This window comes from Bombus vancouverensis, chromosome 16, assembly GCF_051014615.1.
Source record: "Bombus vancouverensis nearcticus chromosome 16, iyBomVanc1_principal, whole genome shotgun sequence".
Classification (NCBI taxonomy): domain Eukaryota; kingdom Metazoa; phylum Arthropoda; class Insecta; order Hymenoptera; family Apidae; genus Bombus; species Bombus vancouverensis.
Genome location: NC_134926.1, coordinates 8,622,025 through 8,649,438, shown reverse-complemented (window position 1 = coordinate 8,649,438; position 27,414 = coordinate 8,622,025). Strand labels below are relative to the sequence as shown.

The following is a 27,414-nucleotide window of genomic DNA, read 5'->3' as shown; positions in this document are numbered from 1 at the left end:
CTATGTGAGGGGAATATTAGAAGTAACCTGAATCTTTTAGGTATGCGAGTGCCAGGTTGCAAATAGGGTGAAGGAGTCGTGGAAGATATGAATTTGGGTGAACACGACTCATCAAGTGTGTATTGTTCTTCATTCTTGTCAGCTACGAGGACAAATTTGACGTATTAGGTTGGCAACTAAGAGGTTGCGGATTTTGTCATTACCACCTAATGGCGTGGTGTCCTATGCGAATCCTATGCGAGTTCCAGGCTGCAAATAGGACGAAGGAGTCGTGGAAGATATGAATTTGGGTGAACACGACTCATCAAGTTTGTATTGTTCTTTATTCTTGTCAGCAGGAATATTAGAAGTGACGTGAATCTTTTAGCTATGCGAGTACCAGGCTGCAAATAGGGTGAAGGAGTCGTGGAAGATATGAATTTGGGTGAGCATTGCTCTTCAAGTTCTTGATTGAATTATTCAATTACTATGGAGCTTCATCAGCTACAGCAAAGACGAATTCAATGTAATACACGTGCTATATGGGCTTCAATAAAATTGAATAATATCACTGAAGTGAGAATCATGAATCTTCTATACGAGTTGTAGACTGAGAATAGGCTAAGGAAGTTGCGGAAGATATAAATTTCAGCGAACGTCGCCCATTAAGTTTGTATTATTGTTCGTTCTTGTCGACTACAGCGAAGAATGGTTTTTGATAAAATCTATAACAGTAACATTCAAAGTAAAATACTCCTGAATATTTTATGTGAACTTAAAGTTGAGAAAGGATTCGATAGCCATAGGACACTGCGGCAAAGAAGAAAAAGAAGAAGAAGAAGAAGAATTTGACGTATGGAATGTGAATAAAATTTATGAGGTACATTAGGATCTGAATATCGATCAAATCTTTTATGTGAGTTTTGGGTAAGGAGAAGGCAAAAATATCGTAGATGACCCGAATTTGACCAAATATCATTTATCAAGTTTCTAACGTTTGTTTCTTGTAATTGATCGCCTGTAATACGATAACAATGTATACCAAATGATAGGAATAATTATGCGAAAAATATCAGAATCATAATATTTATGCGATTATTTAATAGGAATCGACAGATAATATAAGATACGATTTGCGAAAAGCGAAAAAATGCTGGAAGAAGAAATCTCTCGTTTACACCGACTGTAATAATTTATGCGACGTGTAAGCACATAAACTACCGCTATATCTATTCAATATTTCTATCACTAGCTAAAAATACTGCTTGAAACAACATTCAACGAAGCAGATATTCGGCTACTTTTCTGATACAACGTGTATTTATTCTTCTGCGAGTTACGAGAAATTGTATGGGAAGTTCGGTATGTTCGAGGAGGATAATTCGATCGATTCGGATCGTCTGGGACGAGGAGGTAGTCTGCATAGCTGGAAACACGGCCAAGCAAACTGACATCTGGCTTGGATGTCTTTTCTCCGTATAAAGAGCAGAATGAGGAATCGCAGCTAGAAAAAGAATTCCCTGGTGCGTGTCAATATTTGTTAGCCTTTTTCCACATGATACTTCTCGACTTCGTGGAAATGTAGCTCCGTGCATCGAAAAGGTCTCCTCCGTATCTGCCAGAAATTTATAAATAATGGCACAAGATAATGGTACACAGTTTCAAATTATTTATGGAAAAAAGTTTCAACTTTCTTCTTGTTAGTTCTTTCTTTTTTTTTCTTTTTTTAGAACAGAGGTAGCACAAGCTACATCGTCGTCCGGAAGTTTGGGATTATTTGTGGCCTTTTAAGCGAGCAGCGCTGCACTAAAACAGTACTGGTAAAGGCCATAATTAGGCTGTAGCACGCCTTTTTCGTCAATTTTCTTTTCTTCCATGAATTCTAAATATATACAGAATATATAGCAATCAGAAACTTTTTGATCGCTGCTATATATATTGGACCTTCTCCGTGAATATGCTTGGTCCAAATTGTGACCATTTAGGTGGACAATATTCTACTGTAATGCAGCTAAATGTGATGAAAATCACAACTAGATTACATCATGTCATTTATTCTTTATGTAGTTCTCTTCCATAAATGATTTTTTTTAGAAACTATTTGCATATGTCCCACAAACACCATCATTCCTGACTATGGCCATTTAGGTGGACAATATTCTATTGTAACGCAGTCAAACGCAATAAAAACCACAATTAGACTATACCATGTTATTTATTCTTCATTTAATTTTCTTTCATAAATGATTTTTTTTAGAAACTATTTGCATATGTCCCACAAACACCATCATTCCTGACTATGGCCATTTAGGTGGACAATATTCTACTATAGCACAGCCAAATGCAATAAAAAACCAGAATTAATCTATACCATGTCAGTTATTCTTCATTTAGTTCTCTTTCATAAATGATTTTTTAGAAACTATTTGCATATTTCCCACAAACACCATCATTCCAGACTATGGTCAATTAAACGGAACAGCTCAACGCTACAATACAGCGGAATCCAACAAAATCCAAAACTAGACCAACCACGTTTAGTCAGTTGTTTCATTGATTATGAACATTTTCAATCATTTACTCTTCACCTAGCTGCTTCATTAATTATGAACATTTACCTTCAGTGGTTCCAAACGTTCGCTATTTAAATATCACCTACAAACGTGTTCGTCCAGATTGTGGCCGTTTAAATGGACAGCCCAACTCTAATAAGAACCAATATAGCAGCATACGTGCTACATTATCTACTATTCGTTTAGTTCTCTTTCATAAATTATAAACATTCCTCAGTGATTCCATTTTCGATCGCTGTTCGAATATTTCCCACAAACTACTGGGTTGTCCGAAATGTTTCTTTCGTTTTATAAGAAAATAATAGACGCACAGTGTTTCTCGTTTTATATCAGTTTATTGAACTATGCACGAACATAACAATAGAAATATAACGAAATGGATCATACCTAATTCAATAAAACAATATAAAACAGAAATTGTTGTTCATCTATTATCACCTCATGAAACGAAAGAAACTTTCCGGACAACCGAATATGACCATTCAAGCTCGTAGCTGGCATCTAACAAGAACCAGAACTGGACTGCGCTACGTTATTTATTTCTCCCACGCAATTAGTTCCTTCATAAACTGTAAATATTTTCAGTCATCTGAAACCTCCGACTGGTACTCTGCTTATCGAGCACCGAATCGTTCCATCCGCTCGAGTTTCAGAAAAAGCTAAATACAGCGCACACCGCGCGTGTACACGCGTCGAAACACTTCGAAGCTGTGACACACATCCGGAGGAAACGTTGTATCGATCCATCGGATTTGCTTTAATTCCAAAGTGTAAATCACGGAGCAACACGAACCTCGTTATTCCTGAAGATCTACCTAATAGAAAGGTTGCGTCGTTAAATGCAGACCGTGCTTGTGTTACCTGGAAATCGTATCGGTGACAACGTTCAAAGGTAACCATGGCACCTTCCGATTCCGGTTACGTTGCAATCTCGCGAAACAGTTCATGCATTATTCGTACTGGATCGTCATACACGTGTCCCGGCGGTTTTATCGATCGCGCCACACGTTTCTCGCCTCAAAATAATTGCGAGCCAAAAGAAGGTTAAGAGACAGAAGGCCTGTACTTTTGCGTATACGTCGGTGATGGGTGGACTGCGGAGTGTCATGCAAATTCGAATCTTTGACAATGTGACGTGCTGGAAAAAGCACAGACTCGGTAGAAAATTATATTTTACCTTTCGAGTTTCACGGAAACCTTTGGATATTTGATATTTCGGCGAAATTTTGCCTTTTTCGATTTTGTGTAAATGCATAAAAATTCGTGGTCTAATGATCAGTGAAAAAGATTAAAAATTGACGATGAGTGAACTGCGGAGTTTTTATTCAAATTGCTGTTTTCACCAACTTAATTGCCACTGGAAGCAACAGAGCGGACAAAATAGCCAATTTGCGATTTTTCATAATAAGTTTTTAGATTTCAATCGATACGTATCTTCCTGCACGTGTTTCATTTTCCTTTCTTTTGCACAAGCTTTGGATTTGTTGGTAATTATAGCATTAAACAAATGGAAACTGTGTAGAACTTTATTTCATACACTGATGAGCCAACCTAACCTCACCCTAATCCCAACCTAACCTCAACCTATGTAAAAATTTATTTCATCCGCTGATTATTATTATAATGATACAATAGTTTGGATATTTTGTACGTTTTTCAATATTGCGTGCATTTTGTGCATTTTTGAAATTTTAAATTTCCACTAAATTGGTAAAAATCCGCGGTCTACTTATAATCGGACACTAAGCTGATGAATATTAACGCTTTATCGATTGATTGGTCTTTTGTAATGAACAATGGCTTGTCAACGGTCCGTTTTGGCCAAATGAAGGGAAATTTGGATCGTTATCCTCGTATTGTTGTGTATTTTCAATTAATTGAGATTTTACGAGATACAGGAGTTTGCAACAGTGTTGGTATATTATGTCTATTTTAAGGGCTGCTTTCCAGAGATTCAATTAGTGTGATAAAGTTTGGACTGAATTTTCATTACATACTTTTTTATTTCTATAAGATATATTTAAACTAATCAAAAATACCTGTAACTGCGACAAATGTTATAATAAAAAATAGTGTTTATCCCTCTAATAAAAAATCAAATAACAAATATCAAGTAATAAATCAAATGATCCAAATCCTCGTAAAAATATGTAAAAATACATCTACGTTATTTGATATCAATTTAATAATCACGTTATCTGCGACAATTTCTAATTTATAATAAATATAACGTTTGTTTATGAAAAATAGCGTATAAAACGCAAACCAATTGAAACAAAGTAAACATGGATCAGATTAATTTCTGATCTAGAACACTTCAAACTATCGCAAACACGTCCAAACTAAAGTCACAGGTGAGTTGTAGCAAAGCTAAACTATAGTTGTAAGTATACCAGCACGATCTGGTCAAACACTTTCAGGTCATCCTGTATTCTGAACGACAACGTCGCCCTGGGAATGAACAAAGGCTAGAGAACAGGCCTTTGAAGGAAGGGAGAAGAGGGTTGCTCGTCGCTGGCGTGCAGTTTTCTTCTCTACTCGAATACACGCTAGGACAGGGCTGGCTCTCGTGTAGACCCCACTCGACCTGTCGAGGGGTTCCGAGCCAAGTTTCGCTGGACCGTCGTCCGAGACGCCAGGGTAGCCCCTTACCGTTCATTTCTTTCTATCTATTCATCGCTCAAGTGCAGAGAATTCACCTTGTCCTCCAATAGAACGCCAGTGAAAAGTTGGAAGTTTGCTATGGATTACACGCTGCTGTCGTTGGTGAATTTCATGCTTTCGCGTGAATCCAGAAATGCGACAATCAGATACGTAAACTGGAAAATATGAAAATTTATGCGCATAGGATCAGGTAGTTTCTGGTAAAAGATCTAGAGAAGTAGAGAAAATAGAGAAGTAGAGGGAGACTGTCATTATATATACAGGGTGGTTGGTAACTGGTGGTACAAGCGGAAAGGAGGTGATTCTACGCGAAAAAAGAAGTCGAAAATATAGAATAAAAATTTTTCGTTCGAGGCTTTGTTTTCGAGAAAATCGACTTTGAATTTTGGCTTGGTACGCGTGCGGTACGTTATAACGGATCTCACTGTAGATCGTTGTCTCGATTGACGTTATTTTTTTAAATTTTTAAATTTTTATTCTATATTTTCCACTTCTTTTTTCGCGTAGAATCACCCCCTTTCCGCTTGTACCACCAGTTACCAACCACCCTGTATATACTGGAACAAATTTGTTCTTTAATGTACTTCACGATAGCTAACAATTCCCCGAGCTTCCGATTTTACGCAGAAACCATCATGCAAAATTGTCTGGACTTTCAAACTCGCTAAAACCAATCCAAATTCAGAGGTACATAAGTATGCAAGATTGCGAGATCTAGAAAGTTGTAGCAGAGCTTCTAGCGAAGAATTTCAAGAAACGTAGAATTTGTCCTCCAATATATACTTCGTTACAATTAGTAATAACCTTAAACTAGCCACTTTACATGAAACCTATTAATTCAATATTCTCCACACGTTAAAACCCTCTGAAACTAACTCAAACCTCTTCAAATACGGAAACATTTAAGCGTTAACACGATCTTAAAATACCCGCAAGTCTTTAAAGAAGCGAAATATCATGCGAATACTTGAAGAAACAGGATGCCTAAATCCTCGCGACACGTACGAATCCGCCACTTGCTCGTCGCGCATGCGCGTCACTATTATCCACTCGCGCGCGCTACAATCAGTCGTCTAGTTTCTTTTTCTCATACTGAAACGGATATTCGTAAAGAATACGCGCTCAAACAGTTCCACCACTCGCGTTCGAGAATACACACTAGTGGAAATATCCGTATCCCCACCAGTGTGCGTTTACCCCCACTCGTTGGCCGCGTGCTATGTTACGCGTGGCGTCGACACGAGAGCAGTGAGTCAGTGGTGCGCGGGCCTTCGTGGCGCGAGGACGTGCGCTATGTTGAAATTTCCGCTACGTAAACGCGCGTGCTCGTTCGTTTACCTCGTGTGAGTGCGTGTAATAACAGAAAAACTAATTTCATCTTGACCGTTCCTCGATAATCGGACTGGGTTTATCCTTCTGCGTGCTGCTGGACTAATTTTGTTATCTTTTTTTCTTTAATTTTCATTTAGTTTCGCTGGTGTTCTCGAGCTTATTGGGAAGAGTTGGAGCAAGATTGGCAACGTTTCTTCATTTGGCGACGGGTAAGAACTTTTTAATCGTGATTTAGTAGAATGTTTAGACGAAGTTAAAATTAGTTGTACTTAAAATATTCGTCCCATTGGGCGTGTTCTAACACGCTAATGAGCGACCTAGGTAATTTATCACCTTGCAATGTAAAAGTGTGCTACAAGTAGCTTGAATATCATATTTATTTCCACGATTTTATCTCTTTATGTACAACACTGCTTATAATCGACTGGAAGTTTCTCTTTTACCTTTGCGTTATTAAACTGAGAAAATGGTCATTTTTGACCCAGTCGTCGGTTTCTTATTTATCCCATTTTGCAAATAAACCAGAAGATGGTCACTGACAACACCGCAGACGAATATGGTACAGCTGAAATCAGTTCTTAGCCAACGTCAGTTTCTTATCCGAGGATCTTCAGAGATTAACAGTGTCTTAAGAGATCATCCGGTGGTTAGAAGTATTAAAGCAATCGTAACGATTACATTAGATTACTACGATAAATATCATAGAACGATTCTGTTCTCACCAAAAATAATGCTCACCCACCACGTTGAATATATTTTCCTTTTTATTCCATTTATATTTCACTTGCTCCTGGTTTCATTTTTATTCGATTCGTTTGGATTCGATTCGCTGTATTAATAAAATATTTTACGAAACTTTGCGATTGAGCGGAATATTTTCTCCGTCAGTGGACCGTGGCAAACAGAGTGCTTAGAAGAAAAGTTTTCATTCGACCATTCAGCCACAGAGAAAATTCGATTTTGGTCAAACGAAAGCATCTCGCGATTCATTTGACTTTCGACGAATTCGATATTTGTTTGCGCGTTTGCTAAACGCAGGCCAGCTTCCTCTGCTTGTTGTTCTGGCTATCGTGGGCTGCTACAATTTCTGGCCAGCTAGCCGCCTGACATTGACAAATACAATCAGGCAATTGGACATCCTCCAACGATTACCTGGTCGCTATCAATTATTCTTTTACGGGTCTCTGCCGATCAGATCCGCGTCCAGCCAAACGTAAATTTAGGGAAATTTACTTGAGGATCGAGAAATCTTCTCGTCTCTTCTATCGCTGCAAGTATCGTTGTCGTTCAATTTCACGCAACATGAAAATCCTCTTTCCGCTTTTCGAAAATCAACATGCTCTGTGTGTTGCTTTCTGATCGCCATTTCCCAGAAGTATTTAATTTTCATACACATACGTGTCTTTTATCATCGCGATCATCGACCATCAGACTTGTGACACGAGATTTATTTCTCACAAATTTATGCTTCGTTTTTTCGTAAACGTTCGAGCACTTTGGTAATTTTATATCGAACGTATTATAGTCGTATCAGCGGAATAATTTTTTCTCGCGTGTTTCTCAACAATTGACAATGTTATAATTGTTAGCTTTAATCCATCGGATGAACTAATCATTTGCCAGGAAGAAACAGCTGCGACCCACATAGTAAATTTATTTTCAAGATTAATTTCGCACGAAAGAAACTCCTTTTATTTCAATGTTTCACGACTCGCTGCATATCAAATATCCCTGATAATATTTATCGCGCGTGTTTCCATACTTTGCTTGCATAAATGTATATTTCCCACACGTTCGATATACATAAATATCCACGGCCTGCCAACGACATCTGCATTTTCTTCCATACAATACGCAACTTGCTTCTCAAACTTCTCTCAACTCGTTCGAACAACGCCAGCCCCATCGAAACTTCTCTGCTAATAGCCGAAAACATCTTCAGCTTCCATATCATTTCTCTCGCGATCAAAGCAACCACTTTTAGCCAGTTAATAGCACACAAACATAACGTTTGCTTCGAACGATTGCTTCAAACTGATCCGATGAAAAATATCTGCTTTGCACGTCGATAAACAGATTTCTCTTGAAATTCAAAATATATCGTAGGAAAGGGAAAATCTTGTTGGAAGATCTGCGTGTAAAAAGCACACGGTACACAAACATACGCAAACACCAGTTTCCTACGAACATGGCATGGGGATAATCTCATATTGGTTGCCTTGATCGTAAACGCCAAGGTTTCTTCAAACGAGCCATACAACTAGATCAAACACGGGCGCAGCCTCGTCTCTTTAGATTAACCTCGAGTGAAAAAACCACTTGCCATTATCCGCAGCAGATACCGAACCTCGTTCCACTGCTTCTTTTTTATCAAATTCTAGCCGGTTCTCTGCGACGTGAAAAAACCTCGATTCTTCGACGAACATGGGTTTGTAAGGGACCGGTGAATAATATTGGGTTGACAACTAAGTGATTGCGGATATTGTCATTAGGTGGTATTGACAAAATCCGCAATCACTTGGTTGCCAAACCAATATCGATGGTACAATTTTGTGAGAAACGTTGTCAAACCAGTTCAAACTTCTTCAGACTAGACACGATCGATATTATCGACGGTATAGTAATCGTGGTTCTATCGTCAGGGGAATGATCGTACGTGAAAGAAAATGTGCGGGGCGTATGATAAAGTTCGTTCGCACGAGGTTTGACGGTGTTTGACGAGGTTGAACTTGGAAATTTCTCGGGTACGTTCGAAATATCGACCGGCTACGAATGAATATGTTATCTGTCGATGCAGGGGATTATTTTACGCGTGAAAATAAGTGAAAAACGTAGAATACAACTTTTCTATCTTTAAAAAGAGAAAAAGATAGATTTGGAGGTGTTTACCGAACAATTTGTAAAATTCATTTTCTCCGAAACGAAGTATCTTCTGAAAAAATTGTACTCCACACTTTTTACTTGTTTTTACAGGTAGAACGATTCTCCGTTGGTTTTTATCCGCTGTCGATTAATTCGAAATTAGCAAATTCGAGGTACATTTGTCAAATTTTTGAAACTCCATCGTCTCAGAAACGTAACGTCGTACGAACAGATTTTATTCCACGTTCTCTACCGGCTTTTTTCACGCAGAATCACCTCTGTGTCGAGTATATCACGCTTACCAAGACACCCTGTACACACTGTTACATAAATAACAATGAAATATTTTTTAAATTGACCGAAGGAAAACAAAGATAATATACAGCTTCAATTTTTTGCGATATTTCGAAATGGTGGACAGGGCGTTTCAACCAAAAAAAAAAAAAAGTATTAGTACTCCGGGGCTAGAGATGAATCAATGAAAACGCGACTCTCCGTCCTTTACTTTTCCTATTATCTGGAAAATAGAGAGATCCCTTTGGCTAGCCATTTTAATTCCACCTGTTTGGACCGTATCCAATTAAATAGCGGCGTAGCCGCTAAAAAAAACCGCCTATTCCGCTGAATCGATGAATTCCGCCAGCGGGTTAGATCGCGGTCAAAGCTGATCTACGTGACAATAGGTACGTAGAAGGCTTCTCCGGAGTTGTTGGCAGCCGGGATAAATTAATATTTCGAAGTGGAGCGGTCAGGAAGACCGACAAGTGTTTTCAGTACCGCAAATCTACTGTAGCACATTTTCCCTTTGGTTAATTTAGGCTCCTGCTTAGCGATGACGAACACGTCAGAAGGTAGAATAATAAATATAATAGGTGGATGATAGTCTTAATTTTGAAACGTGTTTTTTTTGATAGATAAATAAGACACAAGTGAAAAAGAATGGTATTGGGTTGGCAACTAAGTGATTGCGGGTTTTGCCATTAAGTGGTAATGACAAAATCCGCAATTACTTAGTTGCCAACCTAGTTGAACAGCAGAAGAAATGACATTTGTTCGGTTAGAACTTCGTTTCTGGGAAAACTTGTCTCGCCGACTTGGGAAACTTGTCAAGTGCGCGTGAATTTGGCTAATCCTTGGTTCCACTCGAACACCGTTGAACGATCGACAGAAAGTTACCGTAGGTTGAAGAAGAAATTGAAAATGCAGAATGTAAGGTTTTTCGTTCGAAGCCCTGTGTTGCAGGAGATTTGGAAATTTCTATGGTATGGAAAAACGTTGTTCTTGAAGAAATTAAGTTTCACCATCGTACGATCTAAGTACCCTGAGGCCTCAAAAAAGAGAAAAGCCACATCGTGGGTCAAAAGTAGTTTACCTCGAACGTTAGCTGTCCCTCGAAATTGACGGAGAAGTTATGAGAAACTGGAATGCAAACTCGCGAAGAATGCAGCCAGCCGAGCGTAGCGATCACCTCAATCATCTCTCAATTAATCCAAACTATTAATGGTATTTAGGCTCGACAATTTCTCAGTATGCTTATTCCATTCTCGCATTGCTGGAAAACAATTATTAAAAATCGTTGCTACAAACCAGCCGTTTATCTGGCAAATTAATTTGGCGAAGCGAAACACGTTGAAAAATAAAGGTTATGTTGGGTTGGCAACTAAGTGATTGCGGATTTTGCCGTTAGATAATACTGACAAAACCCGCAATCACTTAGTTGCCAATAATCCAATATTTCCATCGAAACGATTAAACAGAGATTTGTTTCGCCTACTAAAAATCTACAACGTGTATTCTACCTTTGATGATATACAGAGTGGCTGACGAAAGCATTGAAAAGCCTTTTGAAATAACGTTTTCAAAAAATTGCATCGAACAATGACAATATTTTTCGAGAGGCTGCAAGGATCGTTGACTAGATGAGGCGCAAACAAAATTTCGAAACAAATGCAATACTTGTCAGTCGCGAAGAAAAGAGTAAAGGTCGCTTTTTCCAATTTTCCCATCCGGGTTTGCAGTGAAAACTTCATCGAAATCGGTTAACGTTGCTACGAGCTACAAACTGTTGAAAACGATAAAAACCACGATTTTCTACGACTTTCGACCCACAACCGTAACAAGTCCACGTTTTTGTCTATTTTTTCCATGTTGCTTGTCTCTGCGTCGATCGATTTCCATGAGATTTTTAATATTTTTCTAGCTGACATAATCTTTGAAAATGTGTCGTTTCAATTTTCGAAACTCATTTTGCACGTCGCCTGAGATCGTAAAACAGGTATTTAACCACTTCGACCTGTGTCGATTGACCAAGTTTCTACAACTTGGAAACCCGAGAAGAACCGAGTCGCCAGGTCTTGCTGTAACCCTGCAATATTCACTGTGTTTCCTTTTTCTTCTTGGGCGTTATACGCTCGATCAAAGTCGAGTTGCCGCGATTCCCATCGGCCGACACAGTCTCAGACTGCTTTCAAGTTGTGAAATCTAATTCCACTGGAAGTTGAAACTTTTTCCGCTTTTGCAGCTCTAGACAGGACCCAGCCACAGTGGTCTTTGTTCTTGACGATTCGATCGGTGTCTACCCCGGTTATTTGTCTATTCCCTCTGTACACTACCGTTCAAAAGTGTGTAGTCATTTGCTTCCTGTTGACACAAACATTGTTGTTTCAACGTTACAAATGCAACGACTCGGGATCTCTTCCATCCTAGCGACTCGATAAAATTTACTTGTAAAATGGTTGGCAACTAAATGATTGCGGGCTTTGTCATTTGGTGGCAATGCCAAAGCCCGCAATCACTTAGTTGCCAACCCAATAGCAGTGCTAATTAATTTAGGTACTAATATAAATGAAATGAAATGTTGAAATGAATAAAATGAAATGTTGAAATGAATGAAATGAAGAAATGAAATGCACAGTTCATCTATTGGGTTGGTAACTAAGTGATTGAGGATTTTGTCATTAGGTGGCAATGAAGCGCTGATTAATTTAGGTACTAATATGAATGAAATGAAATGTTGAAATGAATGAAATGAAGAAATGAAATGCACAGTTCATGTATTGTGTTGGCAACTAAGTGATTGCGGGTTTTGTCATTAGGTGGCAACCTAATATAGTAGTGCTAACTAATCTTAGATACTAATATGAATAAAATGAAATGTTGAAACGAATGAAACGAAGAAATGAAATGCACAGTTCATTTTAACGTGCCATCAATAAGATTTGAAATAGACAATTTGTGTTTCACGTGATACGCACGAGTGGACTGCAGAAGAAGACAGCGAGCACCGGTTCTGATCTCGGTTTGCCATTAATTGCTGTACCTTGACAACATTTATACAAATTGTAGAAATTGTGCGCGTATTGTTGTTGTAAAGCGACCGAGGTGCATAAAGGACAGTGCACATCGAGCTCTATGCTCGGGACGCGTTTGTCTGCCTGTAGATTCTCCGCTAATAGAACAGGTGCTATTTATGGGCACACTCGTTCCGAAGCTCGCACAGTGTGTTTAACGTTGCCAGTTACAGCTGTCGTGTAAAATTCAGACGTCTCTTTAATCTTTCATCGATCGAAACCCTAAACACGAGGCTGGGTTAATAATAAATGTTACTCGTTGTTAATGTCAGTAACGCAAATATTTATCGGACAGGCTGTTTTTGAAAAAGACGCGAGATCTATGACGAGACTTTGTTCTGATTATACGCAATGTTGAAATTCTACGATCGAGTGATCTTTGTACAGAAAATAACGCGTGCGTGTGTGGGCGCCTTGTATTGAGAATGATCATAGTCAATTATGCTTCTTTTCCATGGCAGTTTCTGCGTTTCTACGCTCACTTGGACATCACTTCGCAAGAATCGAAATCATCCTCGTTTTTCATCTTCAAAAAATTCGATATATTTGGCAACCAACAAATTCAATATTGTTAATAAATTGTCAAATATTGGGTCCTCTTCGACCCAGCTATATCGTGCAATAATCATCCTCATATCATCATCCTCGACTTATCCCCTGAAAATATCAAAGATACTCAATAATACATCTTCCAATCATCATCATCATCCTGAAATGTTAGGTCCCGTATGATCCAGTCATTGATATACAAGAATTAGGCTCATCGTCTTCAATTTGTTTGCGGAAAAGCTGGAGGATAAGCGACGGGTATCTCGAAAATCCTCATTGCCTGGCTTCAGCAGCACGTAAGAGGCAATCATCGAACCCTTCTGAACGAGGAGTAGCATCCACAGTGAGCATTTTGCTCTCCATTTATGGAAACACGAATGGGTAGAAGAAAGCCACAGTCTTGGCAGGCAGTTAGTTGCGTAATAAACAGCATTTCGCTGAGAGGAAAAGCGGTTATCGAATCGTCAGACCCCATTTCCATCCTCAGTTGGATCTTACCAACGATACATCCTGTCGAATGGCCTTTCTGTGTTTCGCTTTCCCTTTCTTTGCCCTGTTTTTATGCCCGCAGCATCGGCTTTCTCCATCTACAATGGGTCTCGGCCTCTTTCCCCTTGGTCCTTGCCGAAATTTCCAGGTTTTTCGTTGCCACAGGCAGATAGTGGAGGTCCGCGGAGCTTCACTGTAGCGAAAAACGATTGTAGACACGTGTAGGGATTTGCAGGATGCTTGAGGCTATCGCGTTTGTACTCTGAAATTTATTGGTCGAGGATAATCCCAAGTTTGGCGACAGTTTCGTATAAATGGAAACTTTTGCCGGCGATCTCAACCGATTCTCAGCGATACGCTGATGGCCCGAGATCTTTTCTTATACGTACAGCCATTCCAAGTTGTGGTGTAATTTACGTAGTCGAGGTATACTTATTTTTTCGACTTGCTACCTCGTGAGGATTCGCTGAAGAATGAAATGAAATTAACCGTCGTTTGTCAGAGTACCTGGGTTACTTGCTAGATATTAGCTCTTGCTCATCCCAGGTTCGCTATCTATCAGAGATGCCTGTTCAGAAAGTGTGGAAATTATTGCAATTCGTTTGGCAGACAATTGGAAGAAGAAAAAGTGCTATACTATATTTGTTAAAACTATTACGGTTATACTGTAAAGGAAGAAACAATTGGCAATCAATAGCATAGTGTGTTGAACACGACCTCGACTCTCTTATCATACTATGTATCTTCCAAATTAGCGTTTCAGGTTCTGGAATACGTAAATCCTAGCGTCTGATTAATTTTTACGATTTCACGATATCTCGCCATCAATGAATATATACACTTTTTCCTCGAGATAATACGGTCGTATTTCAACCACCACATCTCGCTACAATTCCATCGGTAAACACGTGATTCCATTAATTTCATTGGCCAGATAAATCACGGCGCCTGGTCGGTTACGTAATTAAGAACGAATCCTGTTTCTGAGATTAATATCCAGATGAAATTTGATAGGATTATCTGCTTAATCGCGACCGAGCACGCAACATCGAAAAGGTTTCGTTTGATCCTCGCAGTGTTTCGCGTGTGTCGTGATTTATGGCTTCGAAATTACCATTCTAATCTGCGAAAAAGCTTTTCAATTCTCGTCTCTGATCTCTGATCTTTCAACACTGAACTCGTTCCTTGCGTAGGACCATTCTTTTTTCGACTGGTTTGTTGATCGGACAAAAAGTCCCTAGGAAAATCACAAGACACATTTGGGCAATTTATATACGGTACAGGGTTGCACTGTTACGTTGGAGTTACGAGCTTGGAAACGCTTTTAATTAAGTCAGAAAATGGTTCGACAGGTAACAGGAAAAAGGAAAGCAATAAACTTTGAAAGCAACATGTTTCTAATTAAAAGGCTTTTTATTATTCACTGTTGGAATTAGGTGAGAGTACGTCGAACGTGGGTTCTTGTCGTAACCTATATTCTCGATTTTTCGATAACCTAATAAATTTCCACACTTGTCGACTGTGACTAATAAAAACATAAATCTACTGTATTCGATGAATATTTATTCTTTCGAAACAGGATTGTGCTCAAGCAGATTGGTAGCTTTATGAATGTAATTAAATAAATAGAAGCCAAGTGGATATTTATGTTATCGTACGAAGTACAGTTCGTTGCGAAAGTTAACTCTTCTTATCTGGAGAAACTAAAAATGCACTTTGTCTCGGAATTATCGCTTACATGTTAAGCGTTAAACGTTTAAGAATTTTTGTATTTGAAAAATTGTTGAATTATACAAGATCTAACTCGCGGAAGTCTTAACACGAAATTACGAAACTTTTAATTCCGTCGATACCAGAAAAACATTTTAGGTCCATGAGATAATTAATATGATGTTAGATCTAACTTTTTTACGATTTCATGGAAATACGACGAGAGCGTGAATTGTATTTTGCGCTTCTCTTTAATATATTTATATTCATATTTAATAGAACAAATTTAAAACATGCGTCTAAGCAAAAAATTTAACCAGAAATAAACTCTTCGCAACGATATTTCAAATTTAACGGACACGCGTAAACTTTTGCAACTGGCTGTATCTGTTTACGCATATTTCGTACGTCTTTGCGTGTCCTATACATTTTGTACGTTTAAATTTTCCATAAATGCTCGAACATTCAGCCTGTCCATTTAGATTCCGTTTAATTCGTCATTAAATTCGAAGATTGAAGTTGGAACATGAATATGTAAAATTGGCCGATATCGATGAAGTTTGAAACTGTACAAGCAGTAATTCGCGATTTGATTGTGTATACGAGACGGCAAAAAATATTTCAGCCAATAAAGGATGCGCAAGTGGTGTAGATATCCGGCTCAATTTCCAGTTTTCGACCAGAGAAACCAATTTTTATTTAACTTTCCCAACCGGATCATTCGACGAGATGTATAGTATTAATAAATCTGGGAACGTGCGCAAACAATGGCAGGCATGGAACGACGCGTGCAGAAGCAACTCCTGTAAATATACCGATAAATTAAAAGCAAGCGAATAAGCAGGAACGATATTACTAGACGTCGGACGGAGGAGGTCGTACTGACCTTTTCATCGTTCACCCTGAATCTGTTCCAAATTTTAGCCATTTTGGCATTCGATGCTCACCGTTTCTCGGTTTCCCTCGTAAAATCGATCGAACGGAACCCTGCAAATCACTCGCGAGTCCATAATAAAATTATTCCGCGATCCACGTTCGATCCCAATTGACGTAAACAGCCGCTCTCTGGAATTCTATTTTGAGGTTAGGATGACGCGCCACTAAAAGATACGAAGCAATTGGCAGCGTTTTTATCGTACGAACTGTTTATTTCTAAATTGGAGGTTATTGGAGATTTGGAGGTTAGGACACTGACACGTTATTCAATTAACGGAGGCAGGGTAGCTGCCAACGTACTCGCTTTTGCAACTATTTATTTCTGAATCGCAGATCGTAGAATTTAGAAGGTGAATCATAAAGGATTTTAGAATTGCAGGAAAGGAACGCCCCTTTCTCTTGTTGCTAGATCAAAGATGATCATTTTGAGGTTAGGACTGATATTTTCTACACGGTTCGGTACAATTGATCGATAAATTTGAAGTTTCCATTGAGACACGCGTGAATCGCAAATTTTACCAGAGACTTGCTAACCAATTCGACTAAACATTTTCTAAAAATACGTGTAAAATAAGAAATAACGGAAGACGCGGCATTTTTCGCGGTGAGAGACAAATAATCGACCGACAACTATAGCTGAAATTCCTTGGCACGTCTCAGAAAAGGCTGAAAAGGGGTTTCTTTACGAAGTTTCAATCCCTGTCCCACTTTTCTCGGATAGAATTCTTGAAAAGGATACTGAAGCATCTCTCTGATGGGGAGGGGGGATTTTTCCTATGAAGAATTAACGAAATTTCTTGGAACGAGGGTATGAGACGAGGGTAAAACCACAGAAATAGCCGATTTGCGACCGTTTCACTTGCAAATTAGGATTAGCATTGTAAAGGAACGAATGCGAGTTAATGCTAGGCCTTCCAGTTCTGCCAACCGGAAAACTCCTCGGCGCTAGCTTTAGCTACTCTGTATAGCTTGACGAGCACGAAATTTTGAGCTCTGCTTGCGTCAGTGGCTGGACTACGCTTTGATGCGATGCTTGACGAACTTAATAAAGCGTGAAATTCGTTGACGAATGACAAACATCGCACCTGTATTTCCTCTACAGGCCTTTCTAATCTCAAGTTTTTGTCATTTATGGCTTTTCTTCCTTGCATTTTTGCTACGGTCTTTTTTTTCAAGGATATTCCTTTCATGCCGAGTTGTAGAAAGTTTCATTTGGTTAATGCACACGTATAGAGCAGTGCACCTGATGTTAACGGAATATTCTTTTCCCCCTAAAAAATATTCTTCTCCCATGCAAATTTCTAGAGTTTCGTTAGATCAGATCCACTTTGTTCGTATAAATAGGCAAATGTTGGTACGTTAGATGATCGTCTATCGATGGACCTTCGTCTTTCTCGAACCTGATAAATTTTGTCGTCCCGAATTTCGCCATTTTTAAAATTGCCCTAGTAATAAATACATTATAGTCGTAGGATGAACAATTAAGCAAAATAAGTAAGTGGATGTTAGAGAGAGGTAACCAATTTTCTACTAAAAACTTTCCTACGTCTTAGTGACTTGTTTTCACACTTGACAAATTTTTTCTTGTCAAATAGTCAAGTTTCAAGTGAGTAATTAAGTTAAATGAAATTTCTTCTTATAGGAAGACCTTATATTATATTTAATTAATATAGCCAGATGTTAGTAGGACTCTGACAGTTATCTGTCAAAGGACTTGCTGCCTTCTTCATTTTCTTTTCAAACCTGAAAAATTGTATCTCGCGAAATGGCAGTTTAAAATATTCTATATTTCTATATTTCTTTACAACTATTCTCTGAAATTCATATAAATAAGTTCAACGAAATTTTGAAACATCCTATAGGGAACAAACGGCTGAAGCTTTTCTTAGCCAACAATTGCTTGGAAGAACTAATAGTCGATGGTTTCTCGACTATTTTCTGGGAACAATTTCGACTTAGAATCGGAGATGGGATCGAGGGTGTATCTCGAGGGCGCCGTCGAAATTTATGATGGCAGTAAACCTATTTTCTTTCAAACGAAATATTGATCCTAGTTTTTTTCTTCTTCTTTTAAGACAAACGATTGTTTGTCAATTGTTGCCGAAGAGTCTACTACCACGAACCTTCCAGTCGATCCCTGTGTTTATCGATTTCGACGGTCATTATTTATAATGTCGAACGGTACCCCCTTTACGCGATGATACCGATCTCTAACAATGGCATAAAAATAGCAAATAAAAATACAGCCGAACTTGGATAGCTCGTGGAAGTAGTGGAACATTTTTAGAAACCTTTTATGAATATATTATACGTGTTGCAGGAAACATTTTGATGCTTCACTAACACCGTAGTAATGTCACCTTGTCTCTCTATCAACTCATCCAAATCTAAAAATAAGAGTGACTTTTTACAACTAAAATTTGGTTCTCCTCGATTAAAAAAATTGTTGATAAAAATATACATCCAACATGGAAAATTTCTATTTAATTTCAGGTGTAACGATGATTCTTTCCGTCGAAACAAAGATGGCCGAAAACGTAGTTGAATTGCTGCCAACATAGGACGTAGCACACAAAAAGGTTCTATATAATTTCAAGAATGTTTGATAGGATATAATTTGTTGCAAAGGACAGGTTTTCATCAAGCAGGCATAAAATCTTGAACGATGAGTTCACGTGGCCGACGAAGGCAAAAGAATCTTATCCTATGTGTCGCTTTTGGCACAGAAAGGTTGGCATTACACGCGGCAACGAGGCGACGAAGGTCGCCATTACAGGGCCGACTGCATGTGTAAAATTAACTTTGATCCCCAATAGCCTCGTTTTACCCTTCTGTCTTCTCCTAACTTATCATATTTTTAATAACATTAAAACCTGCGTATCTTACCATATTTTTTGAGAAGGGATAAGAAAGCCTAAGAGAGAAATATTTCAAATAAAAGTATTACTTACAACGTGAATTATCGAGGCTTTATATTTGTTTTTAGTAAAAAGGCGATCGATAATGTTGTTTTAAAAGTATGCCCAAGTTCGCATAAAATATTACGATATTTCGTACAATGTAATTTTCAGTGTTCTGTTTACTATCGTTTATTTCGTACTTCGATAAAATTATCGGCGTCCGCACGAGAAAATTAGCATTTCAAATTTCGAATCGATACAGGCCGTCCAACTTTCCACCTCAAAGACCGTCACCCTTGTTATCTGGCAATTCTTATCGATACACGAAACGATAAACGCTTGGAACGTTAGAACATTAGCTTTATATCATTTCATTTAATCTATTTTTATATCACTCAGTCTATTTTTATATCATTTAATCTTTATCTGACGTCTATTTTTATTCGAAATAGTTTTTAATGTAAATTTTACACAATATAGTTAAAAATTCACTAAATAAATTCTTGCAAATATTGTAACTACGTACATAAGCTTATTAAACAAATGTCACTGTGGGGATTAACGAAAATTCAATTTCATATGTTTTGTTAATCTAATTCAAGTGGTAGTTGATTAATTGTTATTGATTAAACTACAATGATTAATTTCCATTATGTAAATAAACAGCGGTGCACGTCAAACCCCATGTTTTATTAATCTACTCTAGCTGAATATAATTCTCTGATCAAAATTTCTAATGAAATTCTGTTAATCAAATTATACTTGTACATTTCAACTTGTCAGCTTCTGTTGGTCTGGTTCTATTAATCATGTTCTATAAGTTTGCTTCTACTCATGCAGTTATAATAGAGTTTCATTTCCAAAACCAGTCTTAGATTGTGCTCTATTGATTTACTTTTAATAACTGACCAGAGATATTCCCTGTTTTCACTTAAATCATCTGAATTATCAGTAAATTATGTTCCTTTATAAAATGATATTTCAATCTCATTGTACTATATTTCTATTCTTATTCCTGCTCATTAACTTTTCTTACTCTATAAGACATGTAAAAAAAAAATATATAGCCACTATTGTGGATGGATTCTTCACTTTTGGTTTTATAAGAGATGATATAAAAAGATCTCATTAAAGCAAGAATTTATAACAGTTGAACTTGAAAATTTAAATGTAAATTTTAATTTAAAACCAAGCCAACATACCCCAAAGAATATTTCTCTCTTATTCCCAAAGAATTAATCTTTCCTTGATATTTAAATATTCTAGAAGGCTCCATATAATACTTTCAAGGAATTTTCTTCCCTGAAAACTTCATATTAAATTTTATGTTAACAAGTTCTACACTTTTAAACAATGAAGACACTTAAATATACTTTAAGAATCTTTATATTTAAATTAAAAGAATGAGATTATTAATCTTTAAATTTTCAAGTCAAATGAGATTTTTCTTATATCTGTTCAATTATATTATTAATATCTAAACATTCACATATATAATAACATCAATATTGAAGGTTAAGAGATCCCAAAGAATTTTATATCTATTTTAAAAAAGACTAAACCCTTGTAGAAGAAAGATAACATGAAATTATGTATGTATATAGGTTAAACCAGCCACACCATATCATTAACATGACTAATTACTCTAATTAATTAGCCAAAAAGCAACAGGCTAATGTGAATGACTAAGATATAAAGATATTTCACATTTAGATCTGCTTTAAAAAACCAAAGAAAATAAGAAATTCAATGAATAAAAGTTTGCATAGATCACGCAAACGTGTTGAGAACGCACGAAAATGATCATTTTTAGACAAAGTATTTTAGACTCACCGCAGCCTTCAATTCTCTATTCGAACCACCATGTAAAATCACTACAGAAACACTTTTAGCTGATGAACAAGCAAATTTCAAGTAACCACGATTCTATATCGGTATATCGATGTACGTTAAACAGAGTTGCTAAACGGATCGAAAGCTCGTAGCCTTTGTGATGGCAAGTTTTTGTCACGTGACACGAACAAAGGATAATTCGGGTACTGGGCGGGAAGTTTAATTAGTTGAGGGAAGTCTGAAACCATTACACGTGTCGGTTTGGATCGGAAGTGGGACCGGTATCGGCTTTTTAATAGCATACTGTCGAGCTGTTGCTCAATTTGTTCCCTGTTTTGTGCCAACAACTTCCTCAGGCAGAGTTTAATAATATTCCGAATAATAAATAGATCTGGATTACCATTTAGCCGAAATTAATTGCAACGGTTGATAAATAGTTTTATAATGTATAAAAGTATAAAACTAGATTATTTGCATTTCCAACTTCTCTGTATAATTAATTATATTCTGTGGAGTTTTATTAGCAATGGTAATTGCTGTGGAGGATTTCAGTGAAATGTTTTTATCCGAATATTTTATAAGAATAATAAATTTTCATTTTATTATTGCAACAAAAGATCAGAACGGAAATCTTTTTCATATTAACGATGTTGTTTTCAATTGTAAATAAATTTTTTCAGATCTCTTTTCTTATATAGAATATAATTCGACACACTGTATTACGTTATATAAATTATCTAGATAATAAAATAATATAATTTGTAGAGACAATACGACGATATAGATAATATAGCTAATAGATAGTGTATAATTTTTAATTATGTTCTACATGAAAAAATTCTCTGCAAACAATTTATTTAATTCTATTATCTACATATTATTTATTTCATTTCGAAGCTACATTTGAACATAAATAAATGATCCATTATTAAAAATGAATAAAAGATTGATGTGATATTCAAATCCTCTTCATTTTACGGAATACTTTTCTCCGCTGATGTAATTTGTAAGAGAATCCCGCCATAACTCGCATAATGGAAGTTCGATCGATATTCATCGATATTTACTGTCTCCGATTATCGTTTCCGTTTCCTGTTCTACAGTGTTCCAGTTGTCGATGATTGAAATTAGAATTATGTCAGGCGTGGAAAGATTCTCTTTGTCTAGGTCGACAAATTCCGATGAGGGAAAATTTTGATCTTATATTTTTGACCTATTCTCGCCAAGTTCATAATTCGCATGGTTCGATTAAGACTCTTTTATTAGTTCTTTTGCTCTCTCCGTTCGGTTCGGATCGTCGCGTTAAATAAACGAGAACACGTTAAAAAAAAAGAGTGTTTCGTGATTCCTACAATCTGGTTCGCGAAATTAAATTCCGAGTGTATTGTGTTTTGGATTTCTATTGTGCAACAGGATTTTTATTCACTGCGCGGCACGATATTATTTTACGTTGAATGAAACAGAGGTTATGATCAAAAGGTTCGTAAAAATTTTCTAGTTTTCTATATTATTACGTTTCTACCTTTTTGTGACTGTTGTCATAATGTTAAAATTGTAGTAGAGTGTTGTTAAAGTTGATTAAAAATTAATTGTAATTAATTAACTGATCGAAAAGATTCTTTCCGATCTTCGATTTTATAGAATTATTTTCTTGGACGAAAAATCTGTTCACTTTTCTATGAAAGTTATTTTACGTCTACTGAAAGTGATTTGTAATTTTTTGAATGGAAGTCATTGCAATTAAGCATCTACTAATAACAGGATTTCATATGCAAATCAAATTCTAGGGGAATTTCTGGAACCATTGCTTCTCAAATGTATAAAATTCACAGAACCCTGAATTTATCAGTGTTTCAAATTCTTGACATTCTAGAAATGACATTTTTGAAATCCTAGAGAACTTCTAGGAACTTATTTCCGCATACAGAATTTTTTTTTTTGAAAATATTTAAGAGGTAGAACATTATTTAGGGATTTTATTTAATATCTCTAGACTACTTATCATTTCCGCCTTAAATTGGTGACAGTCGACGAACGATAGTTGGTAACGCTTATCGGAAAAAGCAATCGGGAATTTCTGGACGCTAAAGCTGAGAATGAGGAGAGGGGGGTGGAAGGATAAAAGCGCGGGATAATTGAGAGCGAGTGCTCCAATTATTCGGTCATCGAATAAAATGTCGGCTGGCTGCTTTTTAATTCGATATAGTAACGCGATTTCTGAAGTCTCGAGGCGCGTTAAAGTCCTGTCCGATTTCAGCCGCGTGTTGCATTACCAGCTAGTGAATTACATTATATTTTTTCGAGCGGCCTTTGAAGTTTAACCATCTATGTATGTAGTATTAAAAAACCTGAGAACTGAACCAGGTAAAGTATCAATAAATGGCCTCCGAGTATAATTCTGTAAATTGCTCCAAATTTTAATGAGAAAATTAACATTATCGTAGCATCCACGGGTCATTGCGAGAAAGTGAATTCTCAAGCAATCTTTGAAATTTAACTAGATGCAAATGGAAACTCTGGGTTGAATCAAGTTGTCTATCAAGAAAGGGTCTCCAGTTATTATTCTATGGACCTCTTATGATTCTTTAAAAAGAATCGTTTTTCACACAGCCTTCAAAGGAGAAGCATTATGAGAAAATAGATTTTTATTAAAATTGTACCGGATATAAGAGTGGGATTGCAGTGGAAACGTACACACCAGAAGTTGTATTTGAATAAACCTTTTAAAATCTTAGGAAATGGAGGGAAATAGTGGAAGGAAGCCATCGTGAGACGGTAAAGTCAGCAATTAACAGGAAACAAGATGAACCCTTTGGCTCTATCATCGTAGCAAGAACGATTCTAAGAAGAAAAGCGACTACAAAGGAGAGGCAGGATGAAGGTATCGCTGATTTATCGAGTCTGAGAGCGTTTCTTTATAAAGGCGGTATAGAAAAATCACGAGACTCTGAAAGCCTGACCTGGCTGTATCTATTGGTATCAAAGACGAAGACGCAAAATCGTAATACTCGTCGCGAAAGAATTTATCATCCTCGAACAACGAGATTTCTAAGAAGATGGATCCTTTCTCAAAAGATCAAGGGTTAATAACCTTAGCAAACCTTATTAAACTGGATGGATTCCATCAACAAATAAGAACAATTTTATGTCTTAATATAATTAAAGTGATTTTATACTTCGTTTCTAGATAAGAGAAATGGTATTTTAATCTAATCTAACCTAACTTAATTTGGTTAATTTAGGTTAGGATCTAGCGAGTATTTCCTAACCTATTTGTCTTTCAATATTGGCTTGCTGTAGTATTTAGACTCGAATAAGTAATTTAATTAGCATCTTAATTTAGTAGGAAAAATAGTAATTTTTTGTGAGATCGTAAGAATTAGTATCATTCTATTGTTTGCACACCTGTTATGCACACAGAGTATACTTATAAAATAATTCTTAATAACGTGATTTTAACCTACAATAATGATTTCGAAGCGAATATAAATTTTAATGTAAATATAAGTATAAATTCTAATGTTAATGTACTAATAATATAAAATACCATAACTTTGATTTACTCTCCGTATAAATTGAGAAGAAATATGAATATTTTAAAAACAATCTCCATATCCGTCGGAACTTATAATTACACGAATCGGATTCATGTAGATTCTCTCACACTCAGAGCTCCAAACAGGTCTGAAACCATTGAAAACCAGGAACAAAGAGAGCCTAGCTGTCGGAAACTCTCTTAGAAGTTCCCTCATCGAAGTCCATAATTTGTTCCGAATGAAAAGCGTGTTCGAGATGGGACGTGTTAATTGCACAAAATGGCTTATCGCAATTTGCATAGCTCTCGGCGAAGAATGTCGTGGAAAAAGGAATAATCAGCGTTCACACTTACTCCAGGATTGGGTTCAATTACTTAAAAGGAGTCGAGCTTATCTGCTGGAATTTAATACGTGCAGCTTTTTCACCGCCGTGGAAAATAATCTTTTAAGGGGAATTAGCTCGACCATCTTAATCCAACGACAGCGTTATTAATCCTCTGAGGTTCGAAGAACATCCGTAGGACGGCCGATAAAAACTTTTCATCTGAAAATAGAATGTCGAAATCACTCAGTTAGGTTAGGTTAGGTTAGAGCTCAGCAACAAGTATCTCTCAGTGTACTATACGGAAATGAGGAAAACCAGATACGGCGAATGTGATCTAAGTGCACTGTACTGTTCAGTCTATGAGAAACATTCAAAGTTAAACGTGATTTATGTTATTTCTGTAAATAATCAAAGTAGTTGGTTATGTTAGGTCTGAGTCTCTTTCCGTGAGTTAGGTTAGGTTTCAAGGAAAAATTACAGACGGCTAGAAATAAAATGCATATCAAAGAAACAAGAATGGAAAGTACACAAACATAACTTTATTCATATATTTTACAAAAAAATTATTCAAATCTTCAAAAATGCAACATTGTAAATATATAATGCTGCTGCGAAAAATTACGAATTGACCATATTCTGACAGTATAGAAAAGTAAGGAAACAAGTAAGGAAAACTGACATAATACCTCGTAAACTTATTTATTTATAGCCCCGGAGACGAATATATAAGAAAGTTCGAAATTCAGCACGATTTATGTCATTTCTGTGACTGCGCAGTCATACGACAGATTGTTAGGTACGTAATCCATCAAAAAAAAAAGAAAAAACATCAGAACGTTAGATTGATCAATAGATTCAACTTTTCTGTGGTGCTGCGAATAATATTATATTTACGATACTACATATTTAATCACAGAAAAATGTCCTTAGGTTTAGATTAGATGGATAGACGTAGAGATAGAAATATATTTTCGAAAAATAAGAAAAAAATTTTGTCTACCATTCACAAAAAATACAGGGTGGTTGGTAACTGGTGGTACAAGCGGAAAGGGGGTGATTCTACGCGAAAAAAGAAGTGGAAAATATAGAATAAAAATTTTTCGTTCGAGGCTTTGTTTTCGAGAAAATCGACTTTGAATTTTCGCTCGGTACGCGTGCACTTTATCACGTCTCGTTATAACGGATCTCACTGTAGATCGTTGTCTCGATGGAAAAATTAAAAAAAAAATTTTTATTCTATATTTTCGACTTCTCTTTTCGCGTAGAATCGCCCCCTTTCCGCTTGTACCACCAGTTACCAACCACCCTGTATATTGTATTTTTATATCACCAAACTATGGGCAACATTTGTACTGTGAAAAAGTGAAATATGGACAGAAGATGGAAATACGTGGTCGTGATATAAAAATGAAATTTCCCAACTGTAAATGGGTGGCGGTAGTCTTCGAACGAAGTCGAGTATGCAATTAAACGAGACTGCAATCTGAATGAATTCAACGTATTCCATCCTCCAGAAAAAGACACATTGAAATTAGATTTAAATCACCAGGGACCATTTACATCACGACGTCCATGTCCCCTCGAGTTGAAATAAGAAGATGTTTCCCGTCTTTATTCAGACGCACTGAATAAGTCGTTTACCTTGTAAACAGAGCGCTCCTCGTTCCGTGAAACAAACGGCTGAGCCTTAACAAAGTTAAAACGGGTGTTCGTTAATAATTCATGAACCGTTACCGTGGCACAGCGATTACTTAAATAAATACTGAATTAGATCGCAGCTTGGAAAACGTCAATGAAAATATCGTCGAATGTTTAAAGAGGTTTTACATATTTTACGATCGAAAACAGGCTTTTAATCTGAGGAATCGCCGTAAGCTATGAAACAATAGAACATAGAAACAACATAGAAACTTGCATTGAGAATTGTGCAAATAATGCTATAAAATCCACTAAATGCTAATTTCTCTGAAATCCTATCTATGCTCTTTTAAGAACAGAGACACCTAAATGGAAGATTGGAATAAGCAACATTAAAGCAAAGTATAGTGCAGCCATTAGCTGTACCAGGATTTAGAGTGTTATATAGCGACACGGTATGACTAAGGAATGAGGTAGCCGAGCCAGTAATAGGCGACTCCAAATAGTTGACATTGTTTGAGTTGGGAGGGAAGGATTCTGACCTAGTAATGATTGTTAATCCAAATTTACTGGTGATGAACTATAACGTTCCATAAGTAGATTACTGCTATGACCCCGCCAAATTAATTGGCCAATTCTATTAACATTCATTGGTATTACAGTATTAATTATGAAGCCAGTCATGTTGGTAACAAACCGCTCTTTTGTACTCTAGACCAGAAATGATCATCCATTTAC

General features: G+C 36.9%; 1 protein-coding gene across 4 annotated transcripts in view; it reads left to right on the top strand.

The window, feature by feature from the left end:
• The first annotated feature begins 6,378 nt into the window (after positions 1 to 6,378).
• The window catches only part of Stacl (SH3 and cysteine-rich domain-containing protein), a 76,547-nt gene continuing 55,511 nt past the window's right edge, over positions 6,379 to 27,414 (top strand). For 2 of the 4 annotated variants that reach the window (XM_033342553.2, XM_033342550.2), the window contains exon 1: positions 6,379 to 6,757. The gene's annotated coding sequence lies outside the window, so the exon portion shown is untranslated. Of the gene's footprint in view, positions 6,758 to 18,937; positions 19,024 to 27,414 lie in introns of all 4 variants that reach the window. The other 2 variants (XM_076625580.1, XM_076625581.1) reach the window with 2 other exon arrangements.